General features: G+C 43.9%; 1 protein-coding gene and 1 long non-coding RNA gene across 9 annotated transcripts in view; one reads left to right on the forward strand and one right to left on the reverse strand.

Annotated features, from left to right (window-relative positions):
• Positions 1-1,003: 1,003 nt before the first annotated feature.
• On the reverse strand, positions 1,004-22,763 carry LOC116987500. Its single transcript, XR_004415725.1, has 3 exons — positions 22,653-22,763; positions 18,415-18,419; positions 1,004-1,015 (listed from the first exon to the last, which is right to left on the reverse strand). It is a non-coding gene; the product is annotated as an uncharacterized LOC116987500 (long non-coding RNA).
• The window catches only part of LOC116987449 (gap junction gamma-1 protein-like), a 99,406-nt gene continuing 81,309 nt past the window's right edge, over positions 5,456-23,552 (forward strand). For 6 of the 8 annotated variants that reach the window (XM_033043524.1, XM_033043528.1, XM_033043532.1 and 3 more), the window contains exons 1-2: positions 5,456-5,752; positions 17,972-18,066. The gene's annotated coding sequence lies outside the window, so the exon portion shown is untranslated. The remainder of the gene's footprint in view (positions 5,753-17,971; positions 18,067-23,552) is intronic. The other 2 variants (XM_033043516.1, XM_033043539.1) reach the window with 1 other exon arrangement.

Here is a 23,552-nt window from a genome sequence, read left to right on the forward strand (position 1 = left end):
GTCCAACCCCTTAAGAATTTTGTAAGTTTCTATAAGATCCCCCCTCAATCTTCTAAATTCTAGCGAGTACAAACCGAGTCTATCCAGTCTTTCTTCATATGAAAGTCCTGACATCCCAGAAATCAGTCTGGTGAACCTTCTCTGTACTCCCTCTATGGCAAGAATGTCCTTCCTCAGATTAGGAGACCAAAACTGTACGCAATACTCCAGGTGTGGTCTCACCAGGACCCTGTACAACTGCAGTAGAACCTCCCTGCTCCTATACTCAAATCCTTTTGCTATGAATGCTAACATACCATTCGCCTTCTTCACTGCCTGCCGCACCTGCATGCCTACTTTTAATGAATGGTGTACCATGACACCCAGGTCTCTTTGCATCTCCCCCTTTCCTAATCGACCACCATTCAGATAATAGTCTACTTTCCTGTTTTTGCCACCAAAGTGGATAACCTCACATTTATCCACATTATACTGCATCTGCCATGCATTTGCCCACTCACCCAGCCTATCCAAGTCACCTTGCAGCCTGCAGATGATTTATAATTGATACATTTATATCTAAAAAAAGGATAAAAAAGACAATCCTCCTGCTACCTTTCATCTTTATCCAAGCCTAAATCCTATAGAGTTGACTTATTATGGGGTGACCAAAGGCTACCACGCTAAGTTGCAAGGTGAAACAAAACTCCATAATGCCCACCCTGTGTCAAACAGACACTTGGAATTAAGTCGGTACTAAAACATAAATTTTCAAAAGGCCAGTGTCAAGTCTGGCACCACTCACCCACACCCACTCACTCACACCCACACACACCCATTCACCCACCAACTCACACACATCCACTCACACACATACCCATTCACACACACACCCACTCACTCACGCACACTCACTCACACACACCCACTCACACACACCCACTCACACACACCCACTCACACACACACACACCCACGCACACACACACACACCCACTCACACACACACACCCACTCACGCACACAAATCCACCCACTCACACCCACTCCAGACCGGTCCCTCTACCGACATTCCTTGACTTGACCGCCCGCAGGCCCGGAGCTGCACCGTTGGACCACGGCGCCGCCTGCACGACCACCACGAGGCTGAGATGGCCACCACGAGGAGCAGCAACAACATCCACCCCCTTCCCGGCCAAACCCAGGCCCAGACCACAGAAACTGCCGCCCACGGCTGCCGACTCTCATCACCTCCCCGGGCGGGGCCAACGCAACCTCGGCTGCCGACCTTCATCGTCTTCAGAAAGCCACCAATGCTGCTGCCCGTATCTCTACTACAGCCCCCCACGGGCCTCCACCAGCGACTCCGCCAACCCTCGCCTCTCCACCGGCCACCAGCGGACCAGAGGCGTCAACTCACCAGAGTTCCAGGCGCAGCACTAGTAGGCTGTGGGCCGAGGAGCTTTATTCTACTGTTTCGTGACACAAGTCACCAAACTACATGAAACTTTCACATATTGTGTAAAAAAATTATATAAATCACCCCTGAAACTCGTCATGAACAAGACTTGCACATTTTTTATTAAATTAGAGAAAAAACGGAAACATTTCGGGTATAATTAATTTTATTGCACCCTTTTATAATGTGAATAAATTCATTCATTCATTCATTCATTCATTCAATCATTCATTCATTCATTCATTCATTCATTCAATCATTCATTCATTCATTCATTCATTCATTCATTCATTCATTCATTCATTCATTCATTCATTCATTCATTCACGCATTCACTCATGAAGTTGAGGGCCTAAACGATATGTATCCATAACACAGTCAATTAAACATTGTCACTAATGAAAATCTATCTGTATGGACTTTAATTAATTTAATTGCACCCTTTTATAATGTGAATAAATTCATTCATTCATTCATTCACGCATTCACTCATTCATGAAGTTGAGGGCCTAAACTATATGTATCCATAACACAGTCAATTAAACATTGTCACTAATGCCAGCTTGTTGTAGAGTAATAAGTCTTTAACAGCTAATCTCGGAGCAGTCTGTGATAACTTACCGGGAAAAAGTGCTCTGACCGCGGGGCCTAGTGTTTAATGAACACTAATTTGATAATTTGCAGACTTGCCATCCCATCTACCTGGACATGCATACTTGTTTAATTTCCTCATTGATATGTCGATATTGTCTTACATAATATAAAACATGAAAAGATGTAAAATACACCCTGACACATATTATCTTCTATTATTAGGAGGCAGCAGTGTATCCCGGGTTATCATGCAGAGTGCTATCGTCACTTCTGCAACATAACAACAATAAATCGAGCGATAGCAAAGTCTAGAAGGAAGAAAGGTAATGATAGCTCAAACAACAAATCTTTTTACTTATGGTCATATGATGTTACTTTGAAAAATGAAAAGATATATTTGAGGATGTTGATTTATTTTACTTTTCATTCCTTTTCTGTTTTCTTTTTCCTCTTTCAATTGAGTTCAAGACGCTGAAAACCCTGAAGCAGGTGAATCACCTCCAGAGGCAGTTCCTGATGGTGAAGCAGATGAGCCGGCCCCAAAGAGACTGCTTCGATCCATGACAAGTCATAGTCAACAAACAGTAACTGTCGAGCACACCGACCGCAGGCATGTCCTACCAGCGCATTGCATCATTTGTAAATGTTCAAAGTACACAAAATAAATAAATTGTGGGAAAAAATGATTATATAAAGTTTTATTTTAATGTGGATCATTTCACTGTTTATTTGGTCAAATTATTTAAACAATGAGTGAATTACTTATGATAATGGCGTGCCGGTGAATGACTGCGACAATCCACCCACCGATCCACACATACATACGCACATCCACACACACACATCCATCCATACGCACACTTCCATGCATGCAAACACACACATACATGCACACATAAATCCACGCACACACACACATCCATTCACACGCACATACATGTACACATCCAAACATACATGCACACATGCATCCATCCACACGTACATACACACTTACATCCACAGATACACGTTTGAAAGGCACACACAGACACACACACAAACTAGAGATAAACAATGCAACACTTTTAGGGTTCTTTTAGGTCAAAGGTAATAGCCCTCATTTTCAAAGGCACCATCGGGGGGGGGGGGGGGGGGGTCTATAACATAAATATAAGCTCATTGTAGCTTAAAATGAATATTCATCGAGTAAATATCAGAGCATTCGATTCTTGGCCAGAATGTGACATTTACATCAGAAATAAGACAGGTCTCTTACAGATCTGGCACTGCCCCAGTCCCACTATGGCCGTTACCCCCACTCTCCCCACTTTGGCAGTCAGCGGGGTTCAGTAAATGGGGAAATCTAGAGGATCTGTCCTGACCCTTTATTTAGGCAGGTTCATGAGCCCTTAAAACCTGGGACATCTGCTGCAGTCTCATTTAATTTCCTATTAAAGCAACTGGAACATGCCTGTCTGGCACTGCCCCAGTCCCACTATGGCCGTCACCCCCACTCTGCACACTGGCAGTCAGTGGGGTTCAGTAAAGGGAGGAACCCACAAGAACTGCCCTAACCCATTAATTAGGCTGGTTCAGCACAGGACCTCTGTGACAGTGTCATTAAAAAAAACTCACAATTATATTCATCATATTATTTTTATATAATATAATTATACATGATAACATTCATATTAACAGGTTTTATATTGATATAATAATATAGTTTGAATGGACTGCAACACAGAAATAGGCTGCCCATGGTGTAATACGGGCATTGGCCACTAGATGGCGCTTATTTCCCCGATCTCATTTTCTAATTAGTTTAATTAATTAATGTGCAACTTTTGGCAATGACGAGTTATGACTTCCTTCTCAATTATATTTCATCTAAATCTGTGGAAAATTTCATGTAGTTTGGTGACTTGGGTCACGAAAACCTATTTCTAGACACATTTTTGATGCTCGGCCCACAGCCTTCCGCTTCCTCCTCTTTTAATCAGGTTACCCCGACCACACACCCATTAGTTAAAATTCCCCGCTTTATTATGGATCATAATTTCTACGAATTACGACATATAAAACTATGTAGGGTCACACAAAATGTAAATCCTAGTCTTCACAAAACATATGCAAAAATTTTCTGAGATTTCACGAAATTCTCGACCCCTCTCCTTTGGCTCACGGGCCGCCTTTTGGACCCCGGGCCCGGGTACGATGTACTCCGTGCACACCCCCTCTCATACGCCCTGAGTGGAACGGCAGTAAAGCGGGTTGAATGGAGGGGCAGGTTAGGTTGAGTGGGTGGGGCAGGTTGTGTGTGGGTGGGGCAGGTTGAGTGTGGATGGGGCAGGTTGTGTGTGGGTGGGGCAGGTTGTGTGTGGGTGGAGCAGGTTGTGTGTGGGGGGGGCAGGTTGAGTGTGGATGGGGCAGGTTGAGTGTGGATGGGGCAGGTTGAGTGTGGGTGGGGCAGGTCGTGTGTGGGTGGGGCAGGTCGTGTGTGGGTGGGGCAGGTCGTGTGTGGGTTGGGCAGGTTGTGTGTGGGCGGCAGGTTTAGTGTGGATGGAGCAGGTTGAGTGTGGATGGGGCAGGTTGTGTGTGGGTGGGGCAGGTTGTGTGTGGGTGGGGCAGGGTGTGGGTGGGGGGCAGGTTGTGGGTGGGGGGGCAGGTTGAGTGTGGATGGGGCAGGTTGAGTGTGGGTGGGGCAGGTTGAGTGTGGGTGGGGCAGGTTGAGTGTGGGTGGGGCAGGTTGAGTGTGGGTGGGGCAGGTTGAGTGTGGGTGGGGCAGGTTGAGTGGGGGCAGTAAAACGGGCTGGGTAGTTGATCTGAGGGCAGATTGAGAGGGGGTGCAAATTAAGAGGTTGGGCAGGGTTAAGTGGAGAGGTAGTTTAAGTGGGTCAGGCAGGAAGAGTGTTGGGGCAGGTTGTGGGCGAGGCAGGTGGGGGATCCGGTCACCGGCGCGCCCTCGTCCCCTTACCGGGAGGCACCTTGCCTCGACACCTTGCCGCCCCCTGGCGCGTCCTCGACACCTTGCCGCCCCCTGGCGCGTCCTCGACACCTTGCCTCCTTGCTGAGGGCAGCTGGGCGCGTCCCCGACACCTTGCCCTCCCCGGCGCGTCCCGGACACCTTTTACCTCCCCGGCGCGTCCCCGACACCTTTTACCTCCCCGGCGCGTCCCCGCCACCTTGCCCTCCCCGGCGCGTCCCCGCCACCTTGCCCTCCCCGGCGCGTCCCCGCCACCTTGCCCGTCCCCGCCACCTTGCCCACCCCGGCGCGTCCCCGCCACCTTGCCCGTCCCCGCCACTTTGCCCTCCCCGGCGCGTCCCCGCCACCTTGCCCACCCCGGCGCGCTCTTGCTCTGACCCCACTGGCGGAGCTCGAGCTCGAGCGCCAGTTGGACGATAAAATGGCAGGAGAAGCGCAGCGAGCGAGCGCTCCGGCGGCGGGGTCTCGTCCGACAACATTTTGGCGGCATTTCTGTCGTAAAACCGCCGGGAACTGATTTTAGGGGCTTTATTGACCTTTGGGTTTATTTATTTATTTATTTTTGGGCTCCCATTGAAATTTAAGTGAAAAAGTTTACGTTTGCAGAGGTTGAAGTGGTTTTATTTTTGTCGCGTGGGGGTGGTGGGTGAAGGAAAGTGTCGGTGGGCACTCATGGATGTGGTGGAGCCGCTGGACGAAGACGGTGCAGGTGTCGAAAGAACAATTACTGAAGATCCAGAGAGGAAAGAAAGTGAGTGAAGTGCCAATGGAAAGCGGATGATAGCGAATTTATGAAAACATTAGTTCTGTGGGTAGGTGTTAAGCAAACTATTGAGGCAATGACTTGGATGCCAGCACGTTTTTAGTTGGGCGCCTCTAATGGGTTATTTTATTTCACCTGGTAACGGATCAGTAATGACAAGGATGCAGTTATTTAAAATAAACGGGGGTAGGGCGGTTAGTACTTTAACTAAATCTATTTTCATGGCGATATTAATATAAACATGTATACCCTGGAGCTGAGACTTTGCGGGGTCATTTTAGAGGCCAGTCATTAATAAGCCATGTGGCGCGTCTGACCGAGGGAAAGAAATGGGAGGGTTCCCCCCCCCCCCGCCGCTCCCAATGAGACGCCAATATTAGGATGTTTGTGATACTTGGGTGTTTAGAGGTCATCATTAATGACACTTATTTCCAGATTTATTTAATTACCTAAATTTAATTTTCCTAGCTGCTATGCTGGAACTTGTAACTTCCAGTCATAGACAAGTCCAGAAATTTTACCATTCTGCCACTGTGTTTATAAAGCTGTGTTGTATTTTCTGAATAACATATGATACGATGACACTTTATTGTCAGACCGAGGTCTGAAATTTGTTTTTTCACACAGCCATACAATAACTATTTCATTATTAACAGCTGCTGAAAATATTGAATGCCGCTCCCCAGCTTATTTTGTTTAAACAATGTTAACTTGTCAGTGACTGAGAAAAAAGTGGCTTTGCACTTGAAAATTATGGATTAATACACCAAGGTACCTGGTCTGAATTGTTTGCACGGAAAATCACCAAGCAGCCAAGCGCACTTTGGAGTAAATTCTCTACCCCCTTGAGAAACCTAAGGCACATCTTTGGAATAATACTTTATAAGGCAAGTTTTGAACAACCTCCAGTAGTTATAGAACTCCATCCATCTATCTATCTATTCTATATCTATCTCTAAACTTACAAAACTCAGATCTTGGACGTGTATTTATTTGTGTGTGTGTTTGTGTGTAATCACATCTTTGTGAAAAAACTACGCGATAATGGTAAAAATTTTACATATTCCGGTAGATATTTTTCACCTGGAGTCCAAATTTGCCTTTTCTGAAAATGTAATGCTTTATTTCTCCAGCTATTAATGAAAATGTTCAAAAATCTGACAAAACTTTGAATTTATAAACGACTGTCCTTTGCTGATGACATCACAATGGGTCTGCGTGCCTTCTTCCTTGCACTGCGAGTGACGTCAACCCTCCCTCCTCCCCGTTATTCAAAAGACGCAGCCGGAGATTAATTCGGGCCCTGGACTGAACACCAAAGATCATAGCTGAAAACTGCGGCGGCCCAACTCGCAGTCCCTTGGTCGATGCCCGCCCGCTCGTGTCCCCTTCTCGGCTCGTGTCCCCTTCTCGGCTCGCGTCCCGGTTCTCGGCTCGCGTCCCGGTTCTCGGCTCGCGTCCTCGTTCTCGGCTCGCGTCCCCCCCATGATTCTGTACACTTCTATATGATTATCCTTCAATCTCCTGCACTTCGAGGAATAAAATCCTCGCACAAACCTCTCCCTACCAGGCCCACAAGTCCTGGTAACATTCTTGTAGATCGTATTTGCACTCTTTTCAACTTAATGACATATTACCTAAAGCTGGGTAACCAAAACTGTAAGCAATACTCCAAGTGCAGCCTCACCAGCATCTTGTACAACTGCAACATAAAACCTCAACTATTGTACTTAATGCCCTAACTAATGAAGGCCAGTGTGCCATATACCTTCTTCACCATCTTGCCTATCTATGACTTTCTGGGAACTATTTACTTGTACTCCCAGATCCCTCTGTCTACTTCAGTCCCAGGGCCCTATCATTTACTATGGAAATCCTACGGGAAGGTAGACGCTCCCGCCCCCATGAGTCTCGGGCAGATGGGGTTCGTCAGCCTGGGAAGGCAGTCCATCTAGGAGAGGGAAAACTCTGATTTAAAACCTCCACTGCCTTGTGGCCATATCCAGTCATGGAAAAGGCTCCTGGAGTATACCTCCAGAAAATCCGGAGTTGGAGCCCCTAAGGCAGTTTGTCGTTGTCTACAAACTTGCTCTGGCAGCTCCTGCGATGGCGCTGGTGCCAAACTGTAATGCCCCTGCTGTTCCTTTGGATCGATCAGCAACGTGGAGAGAGGTGCTGCATGGGCAACAGCCTGTCCTCCATATGACATCGCCCAGGCTTGCATCCAACCACACATCACCTGCAAACTAGGATGCATCACCCATGGTCAGTTATGACCGAAGGGGGCCTACTACTATGTTATTTAACCTTTCAGTCCAGCTTAACACTATGCTGCACCTTTTTTTATTACAAGATACATTTATTTGTCACATGTACCAGTTGGTACAGTGAAATGTGTGGTCACCATACAGCCATACAAATTAAAAAAGAACACAACACATGATAAACTCCAACATAAAACATCCCCACACAGCAGAATCAAAGTTTCCCACTGTGCGGGAAGGCACCAAAGTCAGTCCTCTTCCTCTGATGTTCTTGATGTTCACACATGGTCGGGGCCACCCGAGCCCTCCGCAGTCGCCGCTACGGGCTGCCCGCTGCTCAGGCCCGCTCGCCGGGATGATGGAACTCCGACGTCGGAACGGGAGGACAACCTCAGCGGCTTGGACCTCCGAATTGGCCACTTCCTACCGGAGTCCGCGGCTCTCGAAGTCCACAGGCCGCGCTGGGCGGAGATTCATGCTGGCGGCCCTCGGCAAAGGGATCCCAGGACTCCGCGATGTTGAAGTCAGCGCCGCCGGTAGCGCTGGGAGCTCTACGAACCACAGCTCCGCGATGTTGATGCTGCAGGCCCAACACTCTGGTGCTTCAAACGGCGATCCAGGTAAGGCATCGCCCACTCCGCGGTGAAGCCAGCGCTGTGCCGCCGCTGCTGAAACTCTGGTCCGGTCCCCGGTAGGAAAGGCCGCACCAATCCAGTTGGTAGGCCACAAGGAGGGGGGCGAGGATGCGACTCGGAGAATAGTCGCATCGTCGCCAAGAAGTGACTGGGAAACGGTTTCCCCCTTACCCTACCCCCCTCCCCACATAGAAAAACTAAAGAAACCTCCAAACAGACTGTTAAGACAAACTAAAATTAAAAAAGATAGAAAAAACGGACAGACTGTTGGCAGAGGCTGCCATCAATGCAGCGCTCCTAGTGGCCCATGCGGGATCTTAGTCAAAGACCTTGCTAAAGTCCATGTTGATAACGTCCACTGTACTGCTCTCATCAATCCCCTAGGTTACCTCTTCCAAAATGTGTAACAGATTTCTGAAACACAATTTCCCATGCACAAATCTACTTTCCTTAATCAGCCTTATCTATCCAAATGGTGATAGGTCCTGTCCTTCAGAAACCCCTCCAGTTATTTTCCTATCAGCCTGTAGTTCCCTGGCTTCCCTTTGCTGCCTTTCTTAAATAGCATATATTAGCTACCCCACAATCTTCCAGAACTTCACCTGTGGCTTAAGCAAACATATTTGCAAAGACCTCTGCAAATTCATCCCCAGCTGCCCACATGTTCTGAGGATGCAAACCCTGCAGATGTATCCACCTTGGTGCACTTCTTTGTTAATTTGTATATAGCCCAAGATATCACAACTTCTTTGCCTCAATTTGATAGCTTCCATGAAGCTTAGCTTGCTATATGGTCTAATTATGACAATCAGCATGGCTTTGTCTGGAACAGGTCATGTCTTACAAATCTGATTACATTTTTTGAGGAGGTGACAAAGGTGATTGTTGAGGGTAGGACATTAGGTGTTATTTACATGGAATTTAGTACGGCATTTGTGGAGATTATCATGATGGGCTGAATCAGAATAATTGAGATGCATGGGATCCACAGTCACGTGGTATTTTGGATTCATAACTGGCATACTCATAGAAAACAGGGTAGTTGTAAAAGTTGTTATTCTGGCTGGAGGCCTAATGAGTGGTGTTATGCAGGGATCAGTGCTTGGAACGCTGCTGTTATGTGATATATATAAATGACATGGAAGAAAATGTAAATGGTTGGTTTGTTTGTTTGGAGATACAGCGTGGAGAAAGGCCCTTCGGCCCACTGTGTCCACACTGACCAACGATCATGCATGAGCTAGTTCTATCCTACATCCTCGGGAAACATTACAGAATCCAATTAATCTACAAACCCGCAAGTCTTTGGAATGTGGGAGGAAACCAGAGCACCCGGAGAAAACCCATCCGGACTCCAGGAGAGTGTGCAAACTCCACAGCACCTGTGGTCGGGATTGAACCCGGTCTCTGGCGCTTTAAGGCAGCGACTCTACCGAACTCTATGTATTTTTGCTGACAGATTCAATTTTTGAAGGATTAAGGTACCTATTGGAAAAATATATTGCATACCCTTGATAAATTTATGGTAATTTCAGATTAATCTTTATGATGATTAATCCTTACTGTGGATAAGTACTTAAATCGTCAGGGCACTGTTGGCTACAGACCAAGTGTTGGAAATGAAATTACTGTGGATAGCTATTTGATTGTCAATATTGGCCAATTAATCTGTGACGTTGCTCAATGGTTTGAACTTCTTGTTATGCTGAACTGGCACAGATGAGGAATGGGGCAGATTAGCCTTGATATTTGAATAGTGTAGCAGGTTTGAGGGGCCAAGTGACCTTATCCTGCTATTTTTCCAAGTAGACAAAAAGTTCAAGTTCAAGTTCACATTTATTGCCACATGCACCAATTAAGGTACAGTGGAATTTGATTTACCATGCAGCCACACAATCAAAAAGAGCACAATACACAATAGAATATAACATGAACATCCACCACAGTGGAATCAACATTCTTCACTGTGGTGAAAGGCAATAACGTTCAGTCAATCCTCCTTTGTTCATCCGTGGTCGGGACCATGAACCCTCCACAGTCTCCACTACATACAGCCCGATGTACAGGCCCTCTCGTCGGGATGCTCGAAACTCCGACGTCGGGATGGAAGGACACTCTTGGAGGTCCCGAATCGGCCACTTCCTACCGGAGACCGCGGCTTCACGATGTTATAGGCCGAAGGCCGGCGGTTGGAGCTCTTCTCTGACGATCCCCGGCAAGGGATCCCAGACTCCGCGATGGAAAGTCCACGGCAAGAAAACACACCAACGCCAATTGGGTGCGACTCATCTTTATGCCGGTGGCCTTGCCGAGATAGTGTGAGGTGCAAATGGAGTCAATGGAAGGGAGGTTGATTCGTGTGATGGACTGGGCTGCATCCATAATTCACTGCAATTTCTTGCAGTCTTGGATGGAACTGTTTCCAAACCATGCTATGATGCATCCCGATAAAAATGCTGGAGGAACTCAGCGGGTGAGGCAGCATCTCTGGAGAGAAGGAATAGGCGACGTTTGGAGTCGAGACCCTTCTTCAGACTTTGCAGATTCTTAAGTATGTTTATGCAATATTTTCCCATGTTCTTAAGTATGTTCATGCACTGAAAACAGTTATTGAGTTTATAAATAACAATATAGCTGAACATCTATCCCCTTCTGAAGATAAGTGTGTCTGTCTCATTTTATAATTTTTGGGGAAACAATTCAATGTGCTTACCAAACTTGGTCAGTATTTTGAGGAACAAATCTACTTTGAGATTTGCAAAATTAAAAAAAAATAGGTTAATAAAAGAATTCTGTTCCAGAAGATTAAGATGCATGGGATTCACGATGACTTGGTCATAAGGATTTGGAACCAGCTCATTCAGAGAAGACCGTTTAGTTTAGGTTATTGTCATGTACAGTAAAAAGCTTTTGTTACGTGCTAACCGGTCATGGAAAGATAATACATGATTACAATCGAGCCATCCACAATGTACAGATACATGTTGAAGGGAATAACGTTTTAGTGCACGATAAATTCCAGTAAAGTCTGATCAAAGATAGTTCGAGGTAGATACTAGTTCAGGACTGCTCTCTAGTTGTTGATAGGATGGTTCCGTTGCCTGATAACAGCTGGGAATAAACTGTCCCTGAATCCGGAGGCGTACATTTTCACTTCTATACCTTTTGCCCAATGGCAGAGGGGAGAAGAGAGAGTGGCCAGGGTGCGATTCATCTTTATGCTGGTGGCCTTGCCGAGGCAATGTGAGGTGCAAATGGAGTCAATGGAGGGGAGGTTGATTTGTGTGATGGTCTGGGCTGCAATTTCTTGCAGTCTTGGATGGAACTGTTTCCAATCCATGCTATGATGCATCCCGATAAAATGCTGTCTATGGCGTATATGTAGAAGTTTGTGAGATTTGTTGGAACATGCTAAACTTCCTAAGCCTAACTTCCTAAGGAAATATTGGCGTTGGTATGTTTTCTTGGCCATTGCTTCAATATGGGTTGTCCAGGACAAATTGTTGGTGATATTTACTCTTAGAATTTTGAAGCTTTCAATCATCTTTACTTTGGCAGCATCAAGGCAAACGGGTGAAATCGGATATGTTTATATTTCTTTTGAGCAAACGTGACTACAGAGGCAAGGTGATTGGAAATGGATACCAGAAGGAATGACGATAGAAAGGCAATAGCAGGAATTTCTAGGAACAATTCAGAGAATTGCAGGATCTTTTCAGTCCAAAGAGGAAGAAAGATTTGAACGGGAGAATGACGCGACTGGCTGACAAGGGAAGTCAAAGAGCATAAAACTACAAGAGAAGGCACATAACGTTGCAAAGATTAGTGGGAACCTGGAGGATTGGGAAGCTTTTAGAAAAACAACAGAAAGTAACTAAAAAGGCAATAAGGCAATACGGCGAGAAAATAATAAATACAAAAGTAAGCTTTTCCCCCTCCCCCTCCCCTCCCCCTCTCCCTCCCCCTCCCGTTTCCATCTCCCCATCCCCCTATGGCAGCACTCAGCATTCTCCCCCCCCCCCCCGCGGCGACCAGCGTTGACGGAAGGCCTTCAGCATCTCCGTGGACACCGCATGTTCCTTCTACAGGTAGAAGCGAGCACGGACGTAGGCCCGGAAGAGGGGCAGGCAGTGACTCTGGTGTGACCATCGACTGCCCTCTGTCTGGACCCGCGAATGGGCATCTCGGCCAGGCACAGGAGCAAACCGACAGGTAGATCCCCCCCCCCCCCCCCCCCCCGATCGGCCCTCCCCACTACCTGCCATGTGTCCAAACACCAGGATCGTGGGACTAAAATGCAGCCAGAACTTGAGGAGCAGCCCCTTCAGATATTGGTACAGGGGCAGGAACCTCATGGTGCCGTTACCGTTGGCAACATCCCATTGTGATGTAATTGTGGCACTTGAGCCCATTGTGATTGGTGCACTGTGAGGTGTATTGTGACATCATCAGTGGAACCTCCTGGAAAAAAGGCTGCGGTTACCATACCACGCCCATTGTGATGTCATTGTGGCACTGGCTGCGTGTGAGAACCATTTTTTTAAAAACTTGAATCGTCGATATTTTCGGAAATATAGGTGGAAATGCGACGGGAAGATGTTTATCGCCGCCACAAGAAAAATGTGAGTAGGATGTGTGAAAATGGGAAGGCTGTGGCCTAGCGTTTGGAAGAAGATAGGAATTAGGCAGATTGACACACACAAAGACACATCGTGGGCACAAACAAGACGAAGATTTTAGTTATATTTAGTTATGTGGGGGCACATTTTATTTACACAGAGGGTGGTGGAACGTATTGTCAGGAGTGGTAGTGGATTGGAGGCAGATATGATAGTCGTGTTTAAGTTGTTTTTAGATAGGCACATTAAAGAGGGATATGGATCGTGCAGGCAAATTAGATCAGTACAGCTAGGCATCATGTCTGTCATTCTGTCTTTGAATTCTGTCTTTAATTTGTGTACTAGTCATGTCTCTACTATTTATTTCATTCCGCTTACATGTTTTTCCTCTACTTGCTAAATTTTTGTAAGGTGTCCTTGAGACTCTTGAAAGGAGCCCATAAATAAATTTATTATTATTATTATTATCATGTGTAGGAAGGAACTGGTGATGCTGGTTTAAACTGAAGATAGACACAAAGTGCTTGAGTAACTTTGCGGGACAGGGAGCATCTCTAGGTAGAAGAAATTCCTTCTATCCAGAGATGCTGCCTATTCCGCTGAGTTACTCCAGCATTTTGTGTCTATCTTCAGCGATGCATCATGTTTGGTACAAACATTGTGGGCTGAAGGACTACTCCTGTGTTGTCCTGTTCTATAGAATGGAGCAAGATTTTGAACCATAATTTGATTGCTGCTTTGTGTAAGAAAAAACAAAATCGTTCAATCTCCATGTGAAAAGATTCAAGTGAGTCGCTAAACATTTTTGTTTTTAAATATTATTTTGTGAAATATCAGGTGTCTACCCATATAACAACGCCATATTAAGTTAAGAAGATATTCCGCAACTAAATCTTTGGTGGAAGGTACTCATTAATGTAAATAATTCATATTCTGAAATTGGAGAAATTAGTACCTAAATCTGAAAACTTCAATACTAGCCAGCTTGCTACATCCCTGAAAGGAGTGAGAATCAACATGTTTGTTCCTGTTGTCATGTTGAGATCACATATATTCTGAATTATTTTCTCCGTGGGTGAGTCTCAGTTGCTGCTGCCCACAACTACTAAGCCAATGAACAAAGTGCTGATCAAGATGACCTTTATAAAATGTTGTTCAGCTTTTTATGGAAATATTATGATTCTAACCAGGAAAACAGAAAATTACATTTACATTGTTCTTTACACATCTTTAATAATTGGAAAACATTTCAAAGCCATTTAATTGCTTTTTGAATTGTAGCCATAGAGAATGGAAACGGGTCCTTTGGCCCAACTTGTCCATGCCAACCAAGATGTTCCAACTACAAACTACAAGATGCCCCCCATGTGCCTGCATTTGGCGCAGGTCCCTCTAAAGCTTTCCTATCCATGTACTTGTAGAAATGTTTTTTAAAATGTTGTTATAGTACCTTCCTCAACTACCTCCTCTACCCCTCAGGGTCTGATTAAATCTTTCCCCTCTCACCTTAAACCTATGTCCTCTGGTTCTTGTTTCACATACTCTGGGTGAAAGACTGTTGTGCATTCACCCCATCTATTCTTCTAGTGATGTTATACTCCTCTAGAAGATTATCCCTCAGCCTCCTGTGACTCCAAGCAGTAAATTCCTAACCTGCTCAACCTCTTATAGCTCAGGCCCTCAGGTCCTGACAACATCCTTGTAAATCTTCTCTGCACTCTTTCCAGCGCAAGTCCTTCCTATAGCAGGGTAAGTAAAACTGAGCAATACTCTAACTGTAACATAACATCCCAGAGTACTCGATACTCTGACAGATGAAGGCCAGTATATTGAAAACCTTGACCACCCTATCTACTTGTGATGCCACTTTCAGGGAACAATGTAAATGCATTCCTAGATCACTGCTCTACAGCACTCGTCAGAACCCTGACATTCACTGTGAATGTCCTGCCCTGGTTTGACTCCCCAAAATGCAACATCTCACACTTTTCTGCATTAAAGTCCATTAGCCTGTAGGAGGGAATTTTGTGCTATATCTGTACCCTATATTTAGGTATGTTGCAAAGCCTACCTGAAGCGTCGTTGAAAATCTGCCGTTGTGGGTGTGCGCGATTTTGGCGCCGTTTAGAGGGGGCGGGTTTAAAACGCGATTTTCTCTAAGCTGTTCCAATCGAAAATGTTCAGCCTAGTTAATTATTAACGAAGAATCACTGGAAGACCCCGTCGCAAAAGCTATTATTAGTTTTAAAGGCCTTGAATAATAGTTATAGTAGTTTAAAAATCAATCTTTAAACCCGCGACAGCCAGCAACCGCAGGGTCCCATAAAGCAAACCACAGAAGTTAGGTTGTATATTTTTACATTAAAAAGGGCTTTTAAAGAACCCTTTATACAAAGTTTAATATTGCGAGTAGCTCAATTTGGCCCCATTATATCCCGCAGTATTTTTCTCGGCATTTGAGGGCACAAATCTACCGCAATGTGAACGTTCTAAACCAGCGCGTTCCACAGGGACCCACTGGAAAGCTGATTTAAAATGGACTTTAATTTGCAGCAATTGAACACTAAATTCCTTCCATTTGGCCTATAAATTAATGTAAATGAGATTTAAAAATCATGTTTTATTGTGAATTATTTGTGAATATTATTTGGACATTTAGGCTATTTAAAAATGTTAATCATTTATTAAGAAATGGATAGATGTTTAGATCTAGTAATTGAAGTCTGAAATTAGCTACAATTAGGTAACTAACTAATTATATGCTTTAATTTCAGGTCATCCAAGTAAGATTATTTTATATTTGTTTCAGAATGCTTCAATCTATGATAACTGAAAATTTCATTCAGTTCTCTTAATTTTTAAGAAAGTTATGGGCTTTTGACTGTTCACGATCACAGCTTTTTTGTTATGTCCATAGAAAATCAATAGGGAACAAGATGCTCATTTCCCAGTATGAAAATGGCCATAACTTTTTAAATACTTGAGATATGAAAGTGAATTAGTGTGTCAAATTAAACTTATTTTTATGCTTTATCTGATGGGATAAATTACAGACTTGATTTTTAAAATCTCAAAATTTTGTAACATTGCTACTATATTTGGTTGTACTCAGATAGGCACAAACACAAAATAAAACGGCTTGTAGATCTTTGGGGAGTCTATCAAACATGTTGGTTTATTGAAGGCCTTAACAGTGGTCACTGAAAAAGACACTTTGAGAGAACCCTAAGTGTTTCAAAGATTCACAGTACCTACAGCATTTTTATATTATTGGTTAATGGTTTTGAAATGTCATCATTGATCAATGTCTTTGTAATCTTTCATGTTTGTCCTTCCCCAAAGTTATCTTTAACCTTATATTTCCTGTTATTTAGTATACCACTCTCCCCATTTGTACCAAAAATGTCAGTATCCCTGTATGGAGAATTGATGGTCAGTTTATTAAAGAAGGCTGTTAATTGCTGGGTACAGTGACAAAGAGCACCTGTAATCTCAGGGTTGCAACAGATAAGAATCTAAGCAGAACTGCGAACAACTATCTTCCCCCCAATAGATAAGAGGGGAGATAGTTGTTTTAGCTATTTTAGCTATTATAATTAAGCTGTGCTGTGAAAGCTAAATACATTGACACATCTATGTATTACCTTCCTAACATCCTGTTGGCAATTTTTCCTATCATGCTTCCCCAGTATGTGAGCTCGAGGGTTCATCTTCAGACTCATCTTCATTACAATTTACAAATTTCCGGCAACAAGCCATTCCTCAGCTCATTTGTCCAGCTGATCAAGATCCTGCTGTAATTTCTGATAATCATCTTCGCCATCTACGATACCACCCACTTTAGTTACATCTGTATTCTTACTAAACATGTCTTGTACATTCTCATCCTACCCAATAGTCACTGCTTTATTCTTCATAACAGCCACAAAGAACAATAAAGCAGTGACTACAATTCAAAAATCTAGCTAAATATCACATGTGATCATGAAACTAATCACCAGCTGATCATGTTGATAGAATTGATTGACTAAGAGACTTCAGCCATGTTGCCAGGAAAAATTCTCAGTGGAATGCTTCAGGAACTTTTTATGAACAAACAGACTGGTAAAAAGGGATTATTTTAAAAGATGAGAGAAACTGAAGTAAAAACTAGCTAATATCCTATAGCCTATGCTAATATCGTTTAGAATGTATCTTGTTTTATCCTGCATCGAACAGACTGAACTTTGAAATTATTACCAGATGCAGTATTAGTAAGTAACCTATTCATTAGCCTACATATCATACTGTCTATGAAACTGTTTCTAAATTATTGTTTAAAGGTTCCATGAATTTCAATTCAAAATTGTTTTTAAATTGTGAAAAAATGTCTTTACTTTGAATGATATATTTTTCATTAATCACTCACTTAAAATTTCAATCACTCCCTTAAAAAATCATTTGTTTCACATTTGAATTTTAATATGGCTTGCGCCTAGTTATGTGGCATACTCGTACAATTGGACAATCTGACTTTTTTTTAAATGAATTGGAACAGTACCTCCAATTCAGAAAAGTGGCCTGTTACAGATTCCGCAGTTGAACAATGCAACCATTACAAAGATGCAGATTTCTAATGTATTCTATTGTGCTTGGTAGTGAGTGGATGTCTTGGCAGTGTTAAATAATGTAGAATTGTTTCACTTGCTTTAAGGTCCAATGCATTCTAGAAAGTTCGATAGCTGGTGAAGTGGTTCAAAAGAAGGATCTGCAACTCAGCAGTGTTATTTCTTCATTTAAAGTGTGGTGGTAAGTTGTTTTTTTCCCTTCTATTAGCATCTGGATAAGGTGTAAATATATTATAATGTAGTGTCATGAATAAATCTGAGATTTATAACTGTGGCAATTGATAGGAATGGTATGTTTAAAAATATTGGTTTGAACATATAGTGATCGTGACGTGAATAAGGATGTTTGAAGTAGTACACTTGCTCCTTAATAGCCTACTTAATTTTTTTTCTATCTGGATATAATGCCGTTGTTAAATCCTATTTTATGCATGACCTCTCCAAGCTCACTTTTATCCATTTGACCCACCTTCTGCCTCCTCAACACTATTTCAGTTAAACTGTTTTTTACCCAATTTGCCCAAATAACTGATACTGTTAAAGGTTATCTCTACTTGCCACTTTCTAAACCCAATCTGTCATTATCATCCTCCCTTTCTTTCAAACAAAAACCTTTGGTCCACTTCATTATTGGAAACTACCATCCCATCTCCAACCTCCCTTTCTATTCATCATCATACCTCCTATAAAACCATCTGATATTTCACTCTCTAATCGCATTTCAGATCAGCTACTGTATTAATATTGCTCCTACAGTCATATTTTATGATCTGTCGATCGCAATCTGTTTTCTTTTCTGCTTAATACAATGAAGCATATCATTTTCCAAAGCTTGCGCATTGGTGTCCAGCCAGTAAGACTATACTCGTCTGATATTGACCAAATCTTAAGTTAAAGTATCATCAGCAACGTATTTCCTGTTCCTGCACAGTTACCCCAGATAACTCTCAGGATCTTTCCGTCATATTTCTCATCTACACTCTGGTTCTCAGTGACATTATTAAAAAAATGTGTAAATGTCTACATAAGTGGATACACAGCTCTCTTGACTCTTCTGCTGTCTTTAAATTGCCATTTTCCTTCCTTGAGATTTAGTGGTGAATGAACAAAAATGGCTCGAATTATTTTGTACCTGCCAAAAATGAGTTACCCAACCATTAACTCCATTTTCTGAGCAACTGCTTAAAGCAGTTGGGTCATTACTTTGGTATCACTTGGATGTGAGAAGAGTTTCGGAATGCATTTTTGCATCAATATTAAGATAGTCTGTCCCTATCTCAGTTGCATTTCAGCACAACTGTTACTGAAACTCTCTTCTGTTCCTTTTTTTAATCTCACGACTTTGTTATACAGGTGCACAACCTTTTATCCGAAAGCCTTGGGACCAGACACTTTTCGTAATTCAGAATTTGTCGGTCTTCGGAATGGAAATTTTTTTGCGTAGATTTTAAAGGCTGGCTCAGTGATAGAGTGCTCGGCTCATATCCGCAAGGTCGCGAGTTTGTGCCTTGATCCCGGCAGTAAACTCGGTCGCGAGTTTGAGTCTTCAATGTAGTTTTTTCTTGCAGAATAAATGTTTGTATGAAATGCAGTGTAGGAGAGGTGTACTGACTGTGTGGGCAGAACTTTGGAAGTGATTGCCCACCAGTCTAAAAAGCCGCTGTGTCTCCCTGTCCCTGGGGTAGCAGGGGGCGATCAAATAGCACAATATCCCTCTCCCCCTCCAACTCCAGAGGAATCCGCTCCCCGATGGGCCGCTACGGCGACAAGTGGCAGTTTTCCCACAGCCCGAGCTGCGCCCCCTCATCCGTCACCCCAAGAACAAGACGTACCTTGCACACCATCAGCTTCTGCCCCTACGTGTTCCTCTGTAGTTGGAGCGGGGCTGGGTTGGGCTGCTGTTGGCTGTGGGTCTCTGGGATCTCCGTGCTTGCAGTGGGCCTGGGGGTCGGTGTCCCGATGAGGGGGCGCAGCTCGGGGAACGGCTTCTGGTGGTCCTGACGTCTCCGGCCAGTTTGCAGTTTTCCTCTGGAGTTGGAACGGGGCTGGGCTGCTGCTGGCTGTGGGTCTCTGGGATCTCCGTGCTTGCGGTGGGCATGGGGGTCGGTGTCCCGTTGGTCCTGCTGCAATCGCCGACGTGAAGACAGTGCAAAGCCCCCGCGCCGGTGCAATGGGCGGGGAGCTGGAGAGGGGAGGGAAGGGGTCACACACATGGCCGGGAAGCAGAGGGGTGTAGGTGGGGTGAAACTGAAGGGAGCGAAAATCTGCTGCTGCCTGCCCCGCTGAGTTAAAAAGTTCCCACGCAAGACTCACGATACACTGTGTATCGTGAGTCTACCGTGGGAACTTTTTAACTCAGCGGGCAGGCAGCAGCATATTGTCAATTATTAACCCTCCCGCGCAATATACCCTCACCTTCTCTTTTATGAATGGGGATTTAGTTCCCCTTTCTTCGAGGACCGACCAGAGGTTCCGCTGTCACCTCTGCGGGCCGCCCTTGGTGAACGTTTTCAAGGACCTTTCTTCAAGGACCGAAAAAATGGCCGCTATTCGGAGGTTTTCGTTATTTGGATCTTCGGATAAAAGGTTGTGCACCTGTACTAGTGCACTTTTGGCTAGGTAGCGCAGGAAGTAGAACTGCTGTTGTACACCCCTGTTGTACCAAGTTGGAACTTGGATCCAAACACAACCTCTATTACTGTCTGCACGTACTCCCTGAAACTGTATTGTTTCCTATTGGGTGCTTTGATTTCCCCTTACAACCCAGAGATCACGTGGGTAGTAGTAGGATTAATGAGCATGTGAGACAGGATCGATTACAATGAAATAAATAGAGAAATGCGTTGATGGGATCATTCTGAAAGCCAGAAAAGACTCGCTTGACTAAATGTCTCCATTCTACGTTGTCAGAAAATGCAGACATATATCTGGCCTCCCTCTATAAATGAGTTATCGAAAATACTGTTGCACTTGTCCTAACATATGATCTTCCATTCTCCACTTCCCCTCTGTTCCCTGACCAATCTGTGGCTAAGCAAAGCCCTGATTAAAAAAAATAAAAAAATCTTTGTTTTGAAATCATTTCATGATATTGGCAGTCTTGCAACTTACTAATTTTTTTCCTGCAACCTTTCTCACTTAATGAAATATTTCCTCTAGTACAGCAACCAGAACTGCAGACAATGCTCCAAAGTAACTGTCACCAATGTCTTGTACACTGTAACATGATATTCTAACTCTTGTACTCAATAACCCGACCAGTGAATGCAAATGTGCTAAACGCCTACTTCACCATCCTGTCTGTGTTGCCACTTTCAGGGAGATATATGTCAGGGGTTCTCTGTTTTGCGATACTCCCCAGGGCCCTGCCATTAACTGTGTATATCCTGTCCTGATTTAACTTCCCAAAATCTTCACATTTGTTCAAATCAACAATACATCTGCCATTCCTTTGGCCATTTTCCCAGTTGATCTAGATCCTGTTGTAACCTTGGAGAAATTTGTGAGACATGATTTCCCACGCGCAAAGACATGTTGCCTATTCCTAATCAGTCCTTGTCTTTCCAAAAGCAGATAGATCCTGTCGCTCAGAATCTCTACAGTAACTTTCCAATGACTGATGTTAGGCTCTCTGGTTTGTCTTTAGATCCTTTAAATAAGGTACCACATTTGTCATACACCCAAACTTCAGGTACCTCACCAGGGCCCTGGCAATTTCTTCCTTTGCTTTTCACGATGTCCTAGGATACATTTGGTCAGACCCCGGGGAGTTATCCATGCTTAATTGCCTCAATCCCATCTCTTTTGGAATGTCTTTGTTTCAGGAATCACTGATCTCTTCCTTGAACTCCTCTGACCTTATATCTTCTTAACGAGTCTACACACATGATTAGTTGTTCAGCCAGAGCTGAACACACTTCTCGGCATCTGCATACAATGGTGTCTGTCTTGTCGCTTCTTGTGCATTGTGGTGGGAAGATTGGTGGAAACAGACCCCAATATACTTATATAATCCCTTAAGATTCTCATTACCTTTTATGCCAAGAATATCTCATGATCCTTTTTTTGCCTTCCTGATTTTCTTCTTATGTGTACTCCCACATCCCTTATATTCCTCGAGGGATTTGCTTTGTCCCAGCTGCCTATACCTGGCATACACCCCCTTTTTCCTAACCAGAGCCTCAACATCCCTCGTCAATCAAAGTTCCTTAATCCTACCAGTTTTGCTCTTCAATCTATAACAGGTACATGTTGCTCCCTATCTCACTTTTAAAAGCAAAGATAGACACAAAATGCTGGCGCAACTCAGCAGGACAGGCAGTATCTTTAGAGAGAAGGATTAGGTGATGTTTCAGGTCAAGACTCATCTTCATAATAACAAGTACTGAGAAAACAAACGTGCCTGTGGTAATGGGTCTGGGTTTAAAAGACGAGAGTTTAGCAACATCCTCTCTCACTGTTCCCCCTCTGATTCCTCCTGCCTTCCAACTCTACGACCAGCTACCGCAGCCATGTTTGTTTATTCGGTACATAAAAAAACATGTCAGGAATTTCTTATTAAACCGATTCATATATTTTTTGAGACTAATGACCACCCTGGAACACCTGCCTCCTTTCTTTGGGAAACATTTAAAGCATTTGCTTGAGGAGCATTAATTTCCTCCCAAGCATTTTATAATAAAGAGAACCGGGTTAAGCAACAGATACTGGAAAGGGAAATAAAGCAATTAGACATAGAAAATGCGGCTGTACCATCTATGATAAAACACAATAAATTTGCTGTATTGAAATATAAATTAAATTAAATATACTCAGATCAAGTAATAAAACTCTACCAGCATACTAAACAATTACATTTCGAATTCAGTGACAAAACCACAAAAACTCTTAGCACGTCAGCTTCGAAAATTGGACGGGGAAAAAACAATCCACAAAATTAGATCAGACTCGGGAGAATTATTAACACTGCCCAAGGATATAAATGAGAGATTTCTGCAATATTATCAAAATCTTTACTCAGCCAAAACTAGAACATCCGGTAGGAATAGTAGCATTCTTACAGAAATGCAATCTAGAAGGTTTAGATTCAAAAGACAGAGAATTACTAGAAGCTGAAATAACGGTAAAAGATATTGAAGAGTCTATTAGATCTCTAAAAAACGGCAAGGCCGCCGGCCCAGATGGTATAGGTTCTGAGCAATCGGGGTAGAAGGGCCTTGGTCAGGGAGATGACCAAGAAACCCGATGGTCACTCTGACAGAGCTCCAGAGTTCTTCTGTGGAGATGGGAGAACTTTCCAGAAGGACAAGTATATCTGCAGCACTCTACCAATCAAGCCTTTATGGTAGAGTGGCCAGACGGAAGCCACTCCTCAGTAAAAGGCACATGACAGCCTGCTTGGAGTTTGCCAAAAGGCACCTCAGACCATGAGAAAAGGACTCTCAGACCATGAGAAACAAGATTCTCTGGTCTGATGAAACCAAGATTGAACTCTTTGGCCTGAATGCCAAGCATCACGCCTGGAGGAAACCAGGCACAGCTCATCACCTGGCCAATACCATACCTACGGTGAAGCATGGTGGTGGCAGCATCACGCTGTGGGGATGTTTTTCAGCGGCAGGAACTGGGAGACTAGTCAGGATCGAGGGAAAGATGAACGGAGCAAAT

The sequence above is a fragment of the Amblyraja radiata genome, chromosome 2 (genome assembly GCF_010909765.2).
Source record: "Amblyraja radiata isolate CabotCenter1 chromosome 2, sAmbRad1.1.pri, whole genome shotgun sequence".
In the NCBI taxonomy this organism is placed as follows: Eukaryota; Metazoa; Chordata; class Chondrichthyes; order Rajiformes; family Rajidae; genus Amblyraja; species Amblyraja radiata.